Source organism: Helianthus annuus, chromosome 7 (genome assembly GCF_002127325.2).
Source record: "Helianthus annuus cultivar XRQ/B chromosome 7, HanXRQr2.0-SUNRISE, whole genome shotgun sequence".
Taxonomy (NCBI): domain Eukaryota; kingdom Viridiplantae; phylum Streptophyta; class Magnoliopsida; order Asterales; family Asteraceae; genus Helianthus; species Helianthus annuus.
This window is the reverse complement of record NC_035439.2, coordinates 69,197,129-69,212,730: the sequence shown is the minus strand read 5'-3', so window position 1 is coordinate 69,212,730 and position 15,602 is coordinate 69,197,129.

Here is a 15,602-nt window from a genome sequence, read left to right as displayed (position 1 = left end):
TTTTACACTTGCTAGTGCTTCAGCAAGTGCATTTGTGGTAACATCAATCTTTTTGCTACCATCTGGCATGGGAATCTTTTTAGTCATGTCATCTTTTTCTGGTTCAACATAAAGACCATCATCTATTCCCTTCTTCTTCCACTCCTTGATTTTCTCCCCTTTTTTGGCATTATCTGGGGGTAGTTGATCAATGAAGAGAGCAGTGGGAGGAGTAGTACCAGTGGTATTCAGTATGTGGGCCTTTATAGCCTTGATGTCAGCTTGAGTGTTTCTAAACCTGGACTCCAGCATGTTTCTCAGCTCTTGTACATGTATTGCATGTTGCTGATCAGCCAGTTGCCTTTGTTGTTGGAGCAGGGGTTGAAATAAATTCCATAACTCATTTTCAGCAGGTGCTTGTGATGGAGCAGGTGCTTGAGTTGGAATAACAGTGGATTGCACCTTTTGAACTTTCAACAACTGGTGCAGCATTTCCTTAATTTTTGAAACAGAAGTATCTAGTTTTTCAACTCTATCTGTCAATTCTAGGTACTTTAAACCATCACCCAATTTAACGGGATCATCTGATTTCCCACTAGCAGTGGTTGTAACAGTGGTTGATGCAGGGAGTGTACTCCAAACATTATCCACTGATGCCCCTTTTTCTTGGTTCTGGGGACTTCTTTTTTCAACACTCGATAACCTTTGGATGGTACCAGTGGTCAAAACAAACTCACCTGTGGTTATCAGAGGTGCTATAGAAGGAATTTCCTCCAAGGAAGTCTTATTGATGTAACCACTGTCAAAATGTAAACCAGTGGGTTCAACATTTGTAGTGGCTGGTTCACTTGGACTACCACCAAGAGTTACTTGTAACTCAAGGGATGTAACCTCCTCAGGTTGTGTTGGTGGGTTAGCAATGATTGAAACATCAGACCCAGTCATTTGTTGAGGCATATTCTCATTGATAGGTGATTGAGAAGGACTGGTTTATGCCTGGTTCAAATCAAGAACATCCAACAAGATTTTTGTTTGTGGGGGAATTGTGGAGGTGAGGTTTGGTGTAGAAAGAGAATTGGCCCCGGGCATTGGGCTGTGGATGATGGAAGCAAGTGATTCCAGAGCATCATATTGTGGTGTCCCTATATGTACAACCTGTTCTTTTTGAGAAGAGGCAGGAGGAGTTTCAGCCATGGGTTGAGATATTTCTACCAACTATTGTGAGGAAGTAGCAACAGTGGTTTCTTGTGACTTTTGTGCTGTCACTGGCAGTGGCTCTGGTATCTCATCCTCCAGAGTTTCCTTTTTGGTAGGTTTGGGGGGCTTTTGAGTTTTCTTTGATTTTGGCTTTTTGGTAATTGTAGGTGTGGGTTTCAAAGCAGTTGTTTTGCTGTTTTGATCACCTTGAGCAGTAGGCTCAGCATCAGATACCTGAGGAGCAGTGGTAGCTGCTAAATTCTGCTCAGGCACCTCTGCTTGTGTTTTGCAAGGTGTTGACATTCTTGTAAAAGTTTCAATAGTTAAGCTGTTTATTTGAAAAGAGTCACCTTGTTTTATTACATGACCATCATCCTTACCAAGTTTCTTTTCAAAATAATAACTTAGAAATCTTGGAAAGAGTAAGAATGGCTTTTTATCAACATTTTTAACCAATTCATTAAAGATTTCCTGGGAATAATTGAAATTTTCATCTTGAAGAATAGCATACCCCAGGTTTTGAATCGTTAATGGTATCTCATTAAAAGAAGTGGTTTTGTTTGAAACACACATCAACAGGGTATGAAATAAAAATCTTGTTGCAGGAGGGAAGTAACCTTTTTGTAAGGTATCCCTTTTCATCATTGTATCTGCATACCCTCTTTCAAGAAAATCAATTTTTAATTCGTTTTTAGGAAAAGAAGTTTTACCTTGCTGATCATCGAGTTGAAAGACTTCTAAGATGGATTGTGGTGTGATTTTGACTGCTTTACCTTTTAGAGAAAAGTTAATGGCTATGACATCCTCACCTTGTTTTTCAAGGGTACAATTTTTCCAAAAACTCTCGTTGGGTTTGCAAGTAAATTGGAGCATCTGCGGTTAACAAAGTTTTGTACTTTGATGCAGACATGATGTCGATGATGGAATCGAAAGCATCGGTGGTGCCTGGTTTGGTAAGAAGACCCAGAATGTTATGAGAAGCTTTGTGTGGAATTTCAATGGGTGTCGAAGATTTTGAAGTGGATTTTGCAGATGACTTCAATTTTGTCATTTTGGAGAAGATGATTGAAGTAATTGTGAAGAAATTTGTGGAAAAGAGATGAAAAACTGCTTTGAGAAAGGAATTTTTAAGAATTCAATTCGACAGTAAAACCCTGTTTGGGATTTTGAAGGAGGGTTTTATAGAGAAAAAGTGAATGCTGACGTGGCAGCGGTTACAAAAGGTCTGACCACTATGTACTGTCCGCGTGTCAACCCCTGATGAAAAGATGAATAATGGAGGACAGTTGTTTCGGGGAACCACTGATGTAGCGAATATCAATGGTTGCAATGGTCAAAGTGAGGACAGTGGATGATTTTAACTATCAGTGGATAGCACATCAGTGGATAAAACACTGATTTTAAACACCAGTGCTTATCAAGAGAATGAGAGAACAGGGGTTGACTTTTAGCACTGGACAGTTTTTAGAAAATAGATGTTTGAGCACAACAGTAGTTAGGGGTAAGGAAAAGGTAGGGATTTGAAAGGCTATTAAGTCAGCAACTGTTAGTGCAACAGTGAATAGGCTTTTGACAAATGTTTTGAGTATCTGTTGATCTGTTGAAAGGAATGATTTTGTCTTGTGTGACCACAACATCATGTCCAACATCTGCTACTCAAATATCTGCGAGAATGCTATCCTTAACAAAATACATTTTAGATGCAAATTGTCAAGTTTAATATGTCAGTGGTTTAGTACCCCAGATGATGAAAACCTTTTTACTATGGTACTCATTTTGTGTCATAGTTTTTGAATTAGAACATGAGTACCCAGTATTTTAAGGTCTGTTAACAATCAATTTTTGATCTGTGTTAAAGCAAACTTGAGTTTGACATGACCTTGACACTTGCACCATTTCCTTTTGATCTGTTTTCAAGGATAGTATCACCAAAAAATAAGGGTTCTACATCCTGACAGGAGATTGAAACTTTTACTATCAAAAACAAGTAAAAGTACAAAATATATCATTCTAAAGAAAAAATGAAGATTAATATATCCTGTTTTATTTGAGAAAGACCTTTTTAAGAAAAATAGATAAAGATTATTCTGAAAACAGCATCAAAAAGGATCTGGCATACTTTCCATTTAAACTCATAATCACATCATTCTCAAGTTTTTATGAAAGTGGTCAATGATTTGAAATACATTGTAATGACCACTGTGTGAGACCATTTCCTTGTTAATTGATTGCAAAAATGAGGAGACATGTACACATAAGTTTTGAAAGTCCTGTTATGGACTTTGTTACCATGTGATGATTCTGAAATACTTGTCTAGTCCTCTTATAAGTTTCATCACTGATGATACTATTGTTACTTGGACTTCCCTGAATCAATGAATACACATAGTTGCTTGATGACCATTGTTCACCCAATTTTGGACTCTTAAGTGTTTTATATTTATACTCTTGTCTTTTGATTTCAAATGTTTTGAGATATACACACTTTTGAGTCTTTGTGATTTTTCTTCTTTTCCTTTTTACACTTTCCATTTATAAGTTTTGAAATACTTATTGAAAGGTTCCAAGGAAAGAATATTCAAATCCAAAATCATTTTTCATCAATGTTTTGAGAGATTTGGTCATTTCTGCACATGCTTATGCCAAATTTCACATTACTTATGATCTGGATACTTTGACTACTGATTTTCTTAATGTATTATTAACACAATTGATTTTGGTCCTTTTAGAGGATTCTCAACCTGTTTTTTTTTTCAATACATAAGATCAAAATAGCTAAAGTTTTAATTTCCCTCTTTTTATGCTAACGAAAACACTAATGTTATCATCCGAACATAGATTTTCGTTGACATGAGGTAAACACCTTAGCAGCAGTCATGATAAAAGTGTCACAACCTTCATAAGAACAACTGAAATCAATTTTGTAAAATAAGGAGATTATACCATAGTTATCCGACATCAGCTATAGGTGATTTATGCATGACATCACTTGTTGGGTGAAGTTTGTGTGTCTTATGACATCTTGGTTGTTTTACAGAGCTTTTGAATAATAATTTTGAACATGATTACTCGTTACTCTGTTTTACAGAGCTTTTGAATAATAATTATGACATCAATGATTTTTTGAGTTGAACTGCTATGTCAAGTTGATTGTTAGATCGAATTTGACTGTCCAAGCTCTGATACCAATTGTTAGGATCGGAGGCTCTCATGATTGTGTTTGTTTGTAATAAATAAACAATGAATGAACATGATTCAATGATTTATGCAGTGGAAATGAACACAATCTTTGTAAACACAATCAGTGAGGAAAATAGTTTTGATAAACACATGCTTTCAATTAGTCAAAAGATTACAAGTCAAATCAAAAGAATACAATGCATGCTTACAAACTAAACTCCCCCTCAGCCTGATGCTCCCTGGTTGATTGCACAAGATGAAAGGATTGGATATGAGGAGATAAACTCACTCAGTCCATCAAATGTAACAGTACAGGGTACTGTTCCATTTATAGGCAAATCAAACAACTGAAGCATCTAAGCTGACGTCACCATGAAAGTGACATCTAACCTCCTAACAAACTCTAACATCTGATCTATACAAATACTGCTTATGCTAACTACTATTATACAATACATTTCATAATATAAACTAAACAACTGTTGTATCCTTCCACTGATGTGAACCCAGCAGTACTTGACATATCCAGCAGAGCTTGACCCATAGCACAGTAGATTGAACAGCAGAGCTTTAGTCTTCCATCAGTCTTTGATTTGGGCAGCAGTTGTAGGTCAGCCGTTTGTAATGATCAGTAGATTGGAGGTCAGCAGATGTTGAAACCACTTTCAAGGGGAGAGACTTGATTGCATAACTTTTACTTATTCTGGATCCACTACTCTGATCCAGTTTTGGCTTTAATTATGTGTTCCTTTGATAGGGTTCAATCCCAACAAATTAGAACTATGTTTCTTACCAGTATCCTTTACTTCAGTATTCTCTTCTTCAAACGCTTTCATGCCTTCTACTGTAGGATAAATCATGTCAATCACGTAAGAAGCACATGAGTAACTTCTCAATAATCTGTTTACCCTTTTAGTTTCTATCCTCTGGGTTTCCAATCTTTGTTCAAGTACAGCACATTTTTCAATGTAATTATTGATGATTTTCTGCTTTGTCATGAACGCTCCATTGGGTGTCTTCATACCTAACGCTTGTTCACTGCTTGACTTGTTGTATTGATTCATAGCTTTGTTTAAAACATCATAAGATTCTTTCAGTCTGTTCATGTTATGAATCAATTTGTTGTTGTGCCTTTTCATAGTATCACAATTTTCACATTTCTCAGGTCTCTTTTCTGCATCAGCTTCCTTTTCAACCTTGAAAGCTGTAATTTCTTTCACCTGCTTCTTTATCACTCGAACATCTTCATCATCACTGTCATCTTGTTTTTTAACCTGCTTTTTTATTACTCAAACATTTTCATCATCACTGTCATCTTTCGAAGCTTATAGTTTTTTGTTCTCTTTCATTTTACCTGCATAATACGAATTATCATCATTACTATCATCTTTTTCTTTAACAGTTGCTGCTTTATGATTCTTCTTTTTCGCAGCTTGTTTTTCTTTGATCTTTTCCGTTTTACCTGCAAAAAACCAATTATCTTTATTAGATGAAAATTTTCTTGCATAATATTCAAGCTTTCGAATCTCTTCACTGTCATTATCATCACTCTTTTCATCTGATGAGTGATCAAAGATTGGTGCTCTTTCTGAAGCTTCTTTTGTTGCAACTGGTTCTTCTTCGATCTTTTTAGGACTGTACTGCTGAGATTGATAGTAAGCATACGCCAATTCTTCTTCAGCAGTTGAATCTTCATAAATTTGAGCAACAAATGCTACTTTTTCTGAAGTTCTGTTAGGATCCCACTTATCCCAACTAAAGCCTTCTGGAAGTCTCTCATCATCTTGATCTATCCAACCATAACAAGCTCTCTTTGATGGTTCTTCGATCTCCTTCCTAGCATGTGCAGTTTGTGGCGATTGTTGTTGATGCGGAGCAACTTGATGATAAATCGCCTTTCGATGATAATCATTGTTGCCGAATGCATTTTGAGCTCCACTTGCTTCGCGATTTATGCATTCTCGCTTAAAATGCCCTTTCTCCCTACAACGAAAACAAGTAACTTTAGATTTATCAAATCCTAAAGGTGATGTTAGAGCATCACGGAAATCATCTCTTCTAGTGATCTATTTAAAATTCTCAGCTCTCCTCAACACACTAGCCATACACCACTTGATATCCATTAATTCCATTTACTCAGCATCAATCTGTTCGTAATCCTCTTTTGTAAGCATAGGATTCCCGATCTTTCCCGCTATTAAACTCTCATAAGATTCTAACACTATCACCAACAAAGACATATGATCTTTGGCTACTTCTTTAGAGAAATTCTGACCGTTCTGAAGACGTAATGCAATGTTACAGTTTAGCACTTGACCTTTACCATCGTATGAGCTTTGCGATTTAGAACTGGTTGCTGAAAACTCTGGATCAAATGATGGATATGCAGACAATTCATTATTGTTGTTTGATCCTCGAGATGATCTTCCAGAAGAACTTTTTGCATTAAATGCAGTTTCGATCTTTGGTGCAATGTTGGTCCTATCACTAGTACCTCCTTTGTAATATAGACCAATGTCTTGTTCACCATTAAAGTCCTTCATTCTCACCATCTTCCGTTATTCAATCTCTTGAACTTCGAGTTTTTCAATAAACTGGCTCAACGTTAGATTTCCAAATTCATCATCATTTTTCAACATCACAAGATACGTGCCCCAAACATCTTGTGGCAACGCATCGGCCAACTTTTCAATCCATTCTTCTTTATCTTTCTTGATGTCTAATCTCTTCATGTTAACCACCAAATTGCAATATCTTTCAATAATCTGCTTGGTGTTTTCAGTTTTTAATCCACGAAATAGATCAAATTCTTTCTTCAAAAGCGATTTTTTGTTCATGATCATGTCTTTACTTCCAACAAACTTTGCTTTTAGTGCTTTCCATATTGAGTATGCACTTCCGTTGTGTTGTAATAAAATCAAGATTTCTTCTTTAATGGCTTGTTGCAATATACTCATCATCATCTTTTCACTTTTGTATTTCTTTTTCTGATCATCACTTAGATCTTTAATAGCTACATTCTCTCCGTCATCATCAGTCGGTCTAATATATCGTTGTTCAACACATTCCCATGCATCTAAGTAATTTGCTTGAACCCAATTTTCAAAACGCTCCTCCCATCCACTATACTCCTCAATATTCATGAGCTTAGGCGGTTTTTGCATGGTTCCCATTTAATTTTCTAAGGTCGCGTTCTGAGCAATAGTGATCGTAGTTGCAAATGCGTTGTAAAATTCGTTTTCCATGTTTAGGTTTTGAAAGTTCACACAATCAGATTTGTTCAAATGAACTAGAGACTTGAAACGAACTGGAATCCACAAACGAACTGAGTTTGATGCGATCTGAAAGGATTCAAATGACCTGATACTAACTCAAACGACCTAGTGACCTTATAGTCACTTCGTGCGAGCTGGTTAACCTCCCAAATGACCTGAGTTCAATCCGTGCAAACTTAGGTCAATTTCAAACGATTTTGACTTAATCTTAATCTGTACGAACTGATTTTCAACCTTACAAACGGACTGGTTCAAACCTCTCACACGACCTGGAATCTTTTCAACCCATGCGAACTGAACTGCCTTCAAATGACACCTCGTGTGGACTGAACCTTCTTTCACGCGACCTGGTGACCTTTTAAACGATCTAACCCACAAACCCTTCTCGTGCGAACTGAGGTATGCTAATCGTGTGAACTAGATCCAATTCGTGCGAGTTGGACGTTCAAACGATCTGACCTTCTCCCACTACGTGCAAACTGATGCGAACTGGGGGTTCAATCCGTGTGAACTGGGGTTCAATTCGTTCGAACTGAGAGTATCTTTCACATGATCTGGACGAAATTCAAACGAATTGAAATGATTTTGGCAAAATTAATCAAGTTTTAGTTTGATTTTAGGTCTGATTCTTTCAAGGATTGTTTAAAACAGTATTTCGTGTGTAATATGTGAAAATCAGTCCATTTTAACCGTGAAATCTCAGTTAATTTTGGTAAAAAAAAATGTAAAAGAATGAGTAGAAGTGAGAATTTTTGGTGAAAACTAGCTGAAATGGTAAGAACTCTTCCTCCTGAGCTCTGATACCACTTGTAGAATCGTTGATACGACCAAACGAGTCGTTCAGAAGAGTTTTTTATCAATATGAGAGGCGGAAACATACGTATTGATGTTGAATCAGCTTGATATGCACTTAGAATCACTTTAACTATCTCTTGTATTGATTTCAGAACGTTTTACAAGCTGGAGACACTTCGGCAGAGCTTCGCTACCGGAATCAGGAATGTTGCAAATGAAAACACAAGACACCTATTTATAGGCCAGCCACTTCCCATGAACCAGTCATCCCAGTTCGCACGAACTGGCCCTGTCAAGTTTGCACGAACTGGTCAGTTCGTGTGGACTGGCTTCTTTTGACCTTTTTCTCGTTTATCTCATACTTTGTGTCTTGTTCTATCTAACCTATTACAAGACTCGATACAAGACGAAGTCGACAGACATATGCACCAACAGACTCCCCCTTGGATGTTGACGAAGCCTTCGGTACGAGTCTTCAGTATGTCAAATATTCAATTCCATTTGGGTTGATAGCGTTTGTCCTGAGCATTTGGATCCCAGCAAATGGTGGGCAGGTAAATATCATCGCCCAAACGGGCCCCAACATCAACAAAACCGCTGCTAGATCCCCCAGCATCGCTTACAGCGGTATCTCTGGCACTGGTTGACTCGCAAGCAACAGATGCTGCAGGCATTTCTTTTTCAGACGCAGAAAAAATGCCAATGGGAGAGTCAAACAGGGACATGGGGGTAGCACTTGAAAATAACGGTGTAGAAACTGGGCAGAGTGTCACAACAACAGCAGTTGTAAACACCGACGGTAGCATAGAAGAGCTAACAGCGGCAGCACTCGCCTGGGATATAAGGTCTGAAAGGCTCGGTCCGCCAGCAGCGGAAGACATAACATCCCCAATTGTCAAAGGCATAGAGCACACACCCTCAACTTGGGCCTCAGTAAAGGAACCTGCATCAAATCAGAAGTTCAGAAACAGCACATAGGATTCAACTCATGCCTTAACAAATAAAATCACTCACCAGCGGGTAAGGCGTGAGCAGCCTTGATTGCTTGGAAAGAAGTCAACGGAGGCAGTATCCTACGTTTTTTCTGCGCGCGGGGAGGACTCACCACACTGGTAGGGGCAGAAACAACAGTAGCACCCTCCGGGGCTACAGAGATGCTAACCGCCACAGGTGCAGTAGTAGCCCCGCAGTCATAACTTTCCTCCCGGTGATCTTCACCCGGGTGGGTTTCTTTGTCTCTGCAGCAGAAACACTACTTCCTCCGCTGGGGGGAGGCTGAGATATATAAGCAATTGGATCTGCCGGCATGGCAGGTAGCAGAAACTGCTCAAGGTGGATCTTCAGCACGTTGGGTTCTTGTTCCCCAATCACGCAGTCCGCGGTCCTTAAAGCAGCGTTTCGAGGGGGATCAACGAAGTCAAACAAGCTCCACTTGCCTATTTGACATTTACACACGTTAATACAAATACAATTAGCAGAGTAAATTCAAAGTAAATTGCCACATACCTTCATCATCCCTCCAGAAGGAAGGGTACAACCGGATATCATGCCATAGCAAACTCATCCCCGCCATCACCAGGGCCCCCTGCGGGATCACCGTACACTCGGAGGGGCGTTGACACATGACGGGTAGTCTATAGGACAACCCTTAAGTGTGTTAAAAGACGAATTAATCCCTCAATTAATCATGTAATTGTCTTGAATTAGATGACTACAGTTGCTTATGTTTCAGGTGCATTTGGAGCTTAAAACGAGGGAAAACGCTTCTTTGGATGGAATGGAATGGAGCGGGATACACAAGGATGGAAAAAAGAAACAAATAAGAGCATTCAGGGCTCCACCGTAAATTACGGTGGCTAGCGTAATTTACGGTAGCCCCTGAATGTCTCTTGTCCCACCGTAAACCAGTAGCCAAGCAGCGTAACAATATTGAAGCTACCGTAATTTACGGTAGGTACCGTAAATTATGATAGAGCCTGACACACAAAGTGTAACTGCCCTTTATTAAACCGTTTTCAAGTGTCTTTTCATATCTATCATCATTGGGAACGTTTCTCTGGAGTTCTTGGGCGAAATTTAGCTTGTGCAAGTGATTGGGAACATTTCTAAACATTTTAGTTTGTATTTTGATTCATATGAACTTTGATTTTGTTGGAATGATGATTCATCAAGCCATGTCCGGCTAAACTTTCGGTGATCATCTTAGGTGAAGGTTTCTATTATGACTTTTGTGTGTTTCCTTTTATTTCTAGAATAATAAACTTGGTGTGTTTGTTATGTTTATTATAGTGTATGAATGTTTGATTGTAACTTGTTAATTGATGTTTTGATTCTATTCTAAATCGTACGTTCTTGGTGTCGTTGACAATCGAGATATCACGGGAAGGGTTAGGGTTGGATATTGATTAATTGATCATCGGGTACAAACGTTTATGCATTATTTATGCACAATTGTTAATGGAAACCGGAACCTAAGATGGTCATTTTCTCGTAATCTGATTAACAATCCAATTTTGATTTGCAATTAGTTAATAATTTAGTTCTTAAATCAAACAATACAAACTCTTGAATTTTAATTTCTGCAAATTTGTTTAATTGTAGTTAATTCACAAAGCTATAGAATCAACACATTTTCCACAAACTCCCTATGTTCGATACCCATTTGCTGCAATCTATTAGTTGTAATTTGGATTAAATTTGCGTGTGACTACGACAACACGTCAAATTTTGGCGCCGTTTCCGGGGAGTAGTGCGCAACGTGTGTTAATTTAGTAGTTTTGTTTGTTATTTTCGGGTTTACGTTAGTTATGTGTAGTGTGCATGTACTTCAAGTGTATGCATACTAGGGGGTCTCACAAGTCATCACCGCTATCGTTTGATCCGGAAATTGAAAGAACTTTGCGTCAAAACAGAGTTTTGTTAAGAGAAAACAAGATCATCGGTTCACCCACTTCACCCATTACACCAAGAAACATTATGGCTGATTCACAAATCCCACCCACAACGGGTCAAACGACCTCATCATTCATTCCTACATCAACACAACCTTCACCAAACACCACCATGCCTAATTCCACTACCGATCTTACTCCACCACATGATGTTACACCAACCAACACTACTACACCACCTATTACTACCCAAGTTGAACCTACCCTTACCTTTAGCCTTCTACTACAATTCCATCATTCTCACATTTTTTCCCAAATACGGGTCAATCATCTTCTACCTATCCATTACCACAAAGCTCAACTGTCATTCATGCTACTTCTACATATCGACCACCGAATCAACCGGGTTTTCAATATTCGTCTTTTCCATTTGTGCAATCTTCGGGAATAGGAGGAGATGGGTATGATGGTGGCTATGAAGAAGAATTTGGAGGGTATGAAGAAGAAGGTTTTTACTATGGAGGTGATGGAGGTAATTTGGGACCTCAAGGAGGAGCGGGTCAACAAAGTCAACCGCTACAACAAATTCAGGACACGGGTAGATTACCGGTTGGGATACAACATATTCGACCACAAGGGCCACAATTGCAACGTCCTACGCCTCTACATCAAGTGCGTCCACAAAACACACAACCTCAATTCCAAAGGCCGATTCAACAACCGCCAATGCAACAATACCAATTTCAGCCACCATTTGCACCTCAAGGGCCTATGCAAGGGCAAATGGGTCAACCAAGAGCACCACTGGGTGCTCCACGTAGACATCACCGGGAGGTAGTACGGGGAATCGAAGCTCATTTCTGACCCGTTATCACCAACAATCCTTCACCGGTAGTGATTCCTCATCACGCGGATGGAAGGACTTTTGAAGTTAGAACAACCGCACTCCAAAGTTTGCCAAAGTTTAAGGGGTTAGCAACGGAAGAACCTTACTTTCATTTGGAGACATACGATTCCATTTGCAACACTATTGGAGGTTAAGGGTTTTCTTCGGATGATGTCAAGTTGGTCCTCTTCCAATTTTCTTTGGAAGATAAAGCAAAAAGATGGTTTCACACTTTACCCTCCGCGTCGATTTATACATGGGCCGACATGCAACAAACTTTCTTGGAAGAGTTTTACACTTCTCAAAAGACAAATGATGCAAGGAGAAGTTTAAGAAGCTTTCAACAATAACCGGGGAGATGTTTCATGAAGCTTTCGAAAGATTCAACATAATGTTGAAAAATTGCCCTCACCACGGTATACAACTTTGGGAGTTATTGAATGCGTTTCACGAGGGGTTGAGTTCGGAGGATGCTCGTGATTTAATGTCAATCACTAACGGTACTTTTGGTACCAACTTTGAGCATGATGATTGGGCATTTTTGGAGCAAATGGCTATTACTTCAAAATGGAAGGCTCAATCTTCAAGACGGGCAAGGCATGTAATAGCAAGGCCACAAGTACATGGGGTAGAGAATGTAGGTGTGCAATCCACGAATCAAGTGTACAATGTGTGTACTAATTGCAATGAGATAGGCCACACGGCGGAGGTTTGTTTAGTAGGGGTGGTTGAGGAGCAAGTGGAAGAGGTGAATGCTATTCAAGGGGGTGGTCGAAACTTTAACATGAATTCGAACACATACCACCCCGGGTTACAAAATCATCCTAACTTCCGTTACGAAAACCCGGCGAACCAAGCTAACCCAAATTTCCAAGGAGCTCAAGGTAATTTCGCACCTCATCAACAATACAATAAAGGTAATTATCGGGGTGGAAATAATTATGGCTACCAAGGGCAATTTCAACAAATGGGTCAAAGTGGTTCGGGTCAAACTTCATCAAGCGGGAATGAGGTTATGGATATGCTTCGGGCAATGCAACAAGACATGCAAAAAAGGAATCAACTTGATGAAGTCCGGATGCAAAAAGATGAAGTTCGTGACAAAAGCATTCAAACACTAACAACCCAAATGGGTCAATTAGCAACTGACGTGGCGGAGTTGAAGAAAAGCAAGGGTCAACTTCCTAGCGAAACTAAGGTAAATCCTTCCCGTAGTTCGTCACGAGGTAATAATGTTAATATTAACCATGTTAGTGTGTTAAGAAGTGGCAAGGAATTTAAAGTAAATTTGTCACCGGGTTTGGTTGAAGGGGTGGTTGAGGATCTAATGGGTAATAAAGGTGAAGAAGATGAAGTTTCACCGGTTGTGTCTAAAGAATCACATGTTAAAAAACCGGGGTTCAGTGAAAGTGAAGAAGATAAAAAAGATGAAGGGGAGCCGAGACAAGTCCCATTTCCATCGGCTCTACTTGACACGGGCAAGAAAAATTTTATTTCATCAAGTGGTCCCCAAAAAGAGGAGTTGTGGGACATTTTCAAACAAGTTAAAGTTAACCTTCCATTACTTGATGCAATAAAACAAGTACCCGCCTATGCTAAATTTTTAAAAGAATTATACACACAAAAAAGGCAACAAAAGAAAAAGATGCCTAAGCGGGTAGACTTAACCGGGCAAGTTAGTGCGGTATTGAATGGGGAGCTTCCTCCTAAGCTCCAAGATCCGGGTACGCCATTAATAAATATTCAAGTTGGTAATTTTCAAATGTCAAAGGCGTTACTAGATCTTGGAGCCGGAGTGAACATTTTACCGGGGGGGCTTATATAACCAATACGACTTTGGTCCATTAGCAAGGGTAGAGACAACGGTTGTGTTAGCCGATTTGTCTCATAAGCTACCTCGAGGGATGGTTCAAGATGTAATAGTGAAAATTGATGAGTTTTACTACCCGGCTGACTTTTTAGTCTTAGACTACTCATCCGCGGACCCGAAACAACAACAAAATGTTATTTTGGGTCGGCCATTTTTGAGCACCGCGCATGCCGTGATTGATTGTCGATTTGGTACGGTCGACATGACTTTTGGAAATCGCAAAATGAGATTGAATGTTTTTACTAACAATTCTAACTATGAGTGTTTCATGGCAGATTTAGTCGGCGGATGCAACCCGCATGAGTATGAGGAGGATAGTATGGATATGTGTGTTTGTGATTTTTCTGAACAGGTACATGCTTGTGCATTACGGGTTAAAGAGGAGAAACAAGATGCTATGGCATTGAAGGAGGGTCGACCGCCATGGACCCATCAATTTGAAAGCTTGCCGGTGGAAATCAATTCGGGTACCAAACCATCATTGGAGGAACCACCAAAATTGAAGCTCAAAGACTTACCAAGCCATTTGAAGTATGCATTTCTAGGGGATAATGACACTCTACCGGTCATTATTGCCTCTAACTTGGAGATGGCACAAGAACATGCTTTATTGGAAGTCTTGAAAGCAAACAAAGGAGCTATAGGATGGACGATTGCCGATTTAAAAGGAATTAGTCCATCAATCGTCATGCACAAAATCATCACCACCGAAGATGCAAAACCAACAAGGGAAGCACAACGAAGATTGAATCCGAACCTAAGGGAAGTGGTAAAAAAAGAGGTAATTAAGTGGTTAGACGCGGGAATTATTTATCCTATTTCGGATAGTGATTGGTATGTCCTACCCAAGTTGTGCCTAAGAAGGCCGGCATTCAAGTAATCAAAGACGAAAATGGTGAACAAATAGCCACCCGACCGGTCACCAGGTGGCGTGTTTGTATTGATTACCGCAAATTGAATGCCGCCACTTCTAAGGACCATTTCCCGCTACCTTTTATTGACCAAATCATTGAAAAATTATCGGGTCAAAAATATTACTGCTTTTTGGATGAGTATTCAGGTTACAATCAAATTGCAATACACCCGGATGACCAACACAAGACCACCTTCACTTGTCCATATGGCACCTTTGCTTTTCGGCGAATGCCATTTGGCTTATGTAATGCACCGGCAACTTTCCAACGATGTATGATGAGTATTTCTCGGACATGGTTGGAGAGTCGCTTGAAGTTTTTATGGATGACTTTTCAATTTTTGGCACTAGTTTTGAATCTTGTCTCAACGAATTACAAAAAGTTTTAAAAAGATGTGTTGAGAAAAATTTGGTGCTTAGTTGGGAGAAAAGTCATTTCATGGTGCAAGAGGGTATTGTGTTAGGCCACGTGATTTCGGAGAGGGGGATAGAGGTAGATAAAGCAAAGACTCGGGTAATTTCATCTCTACCTCCACGGAAGAATGTTAAGGGGGTGAGATCATTTTTGGGACACGCAGGTTTCTATAGAAGGTTTATTAAAGGTTTTAGTGTAATT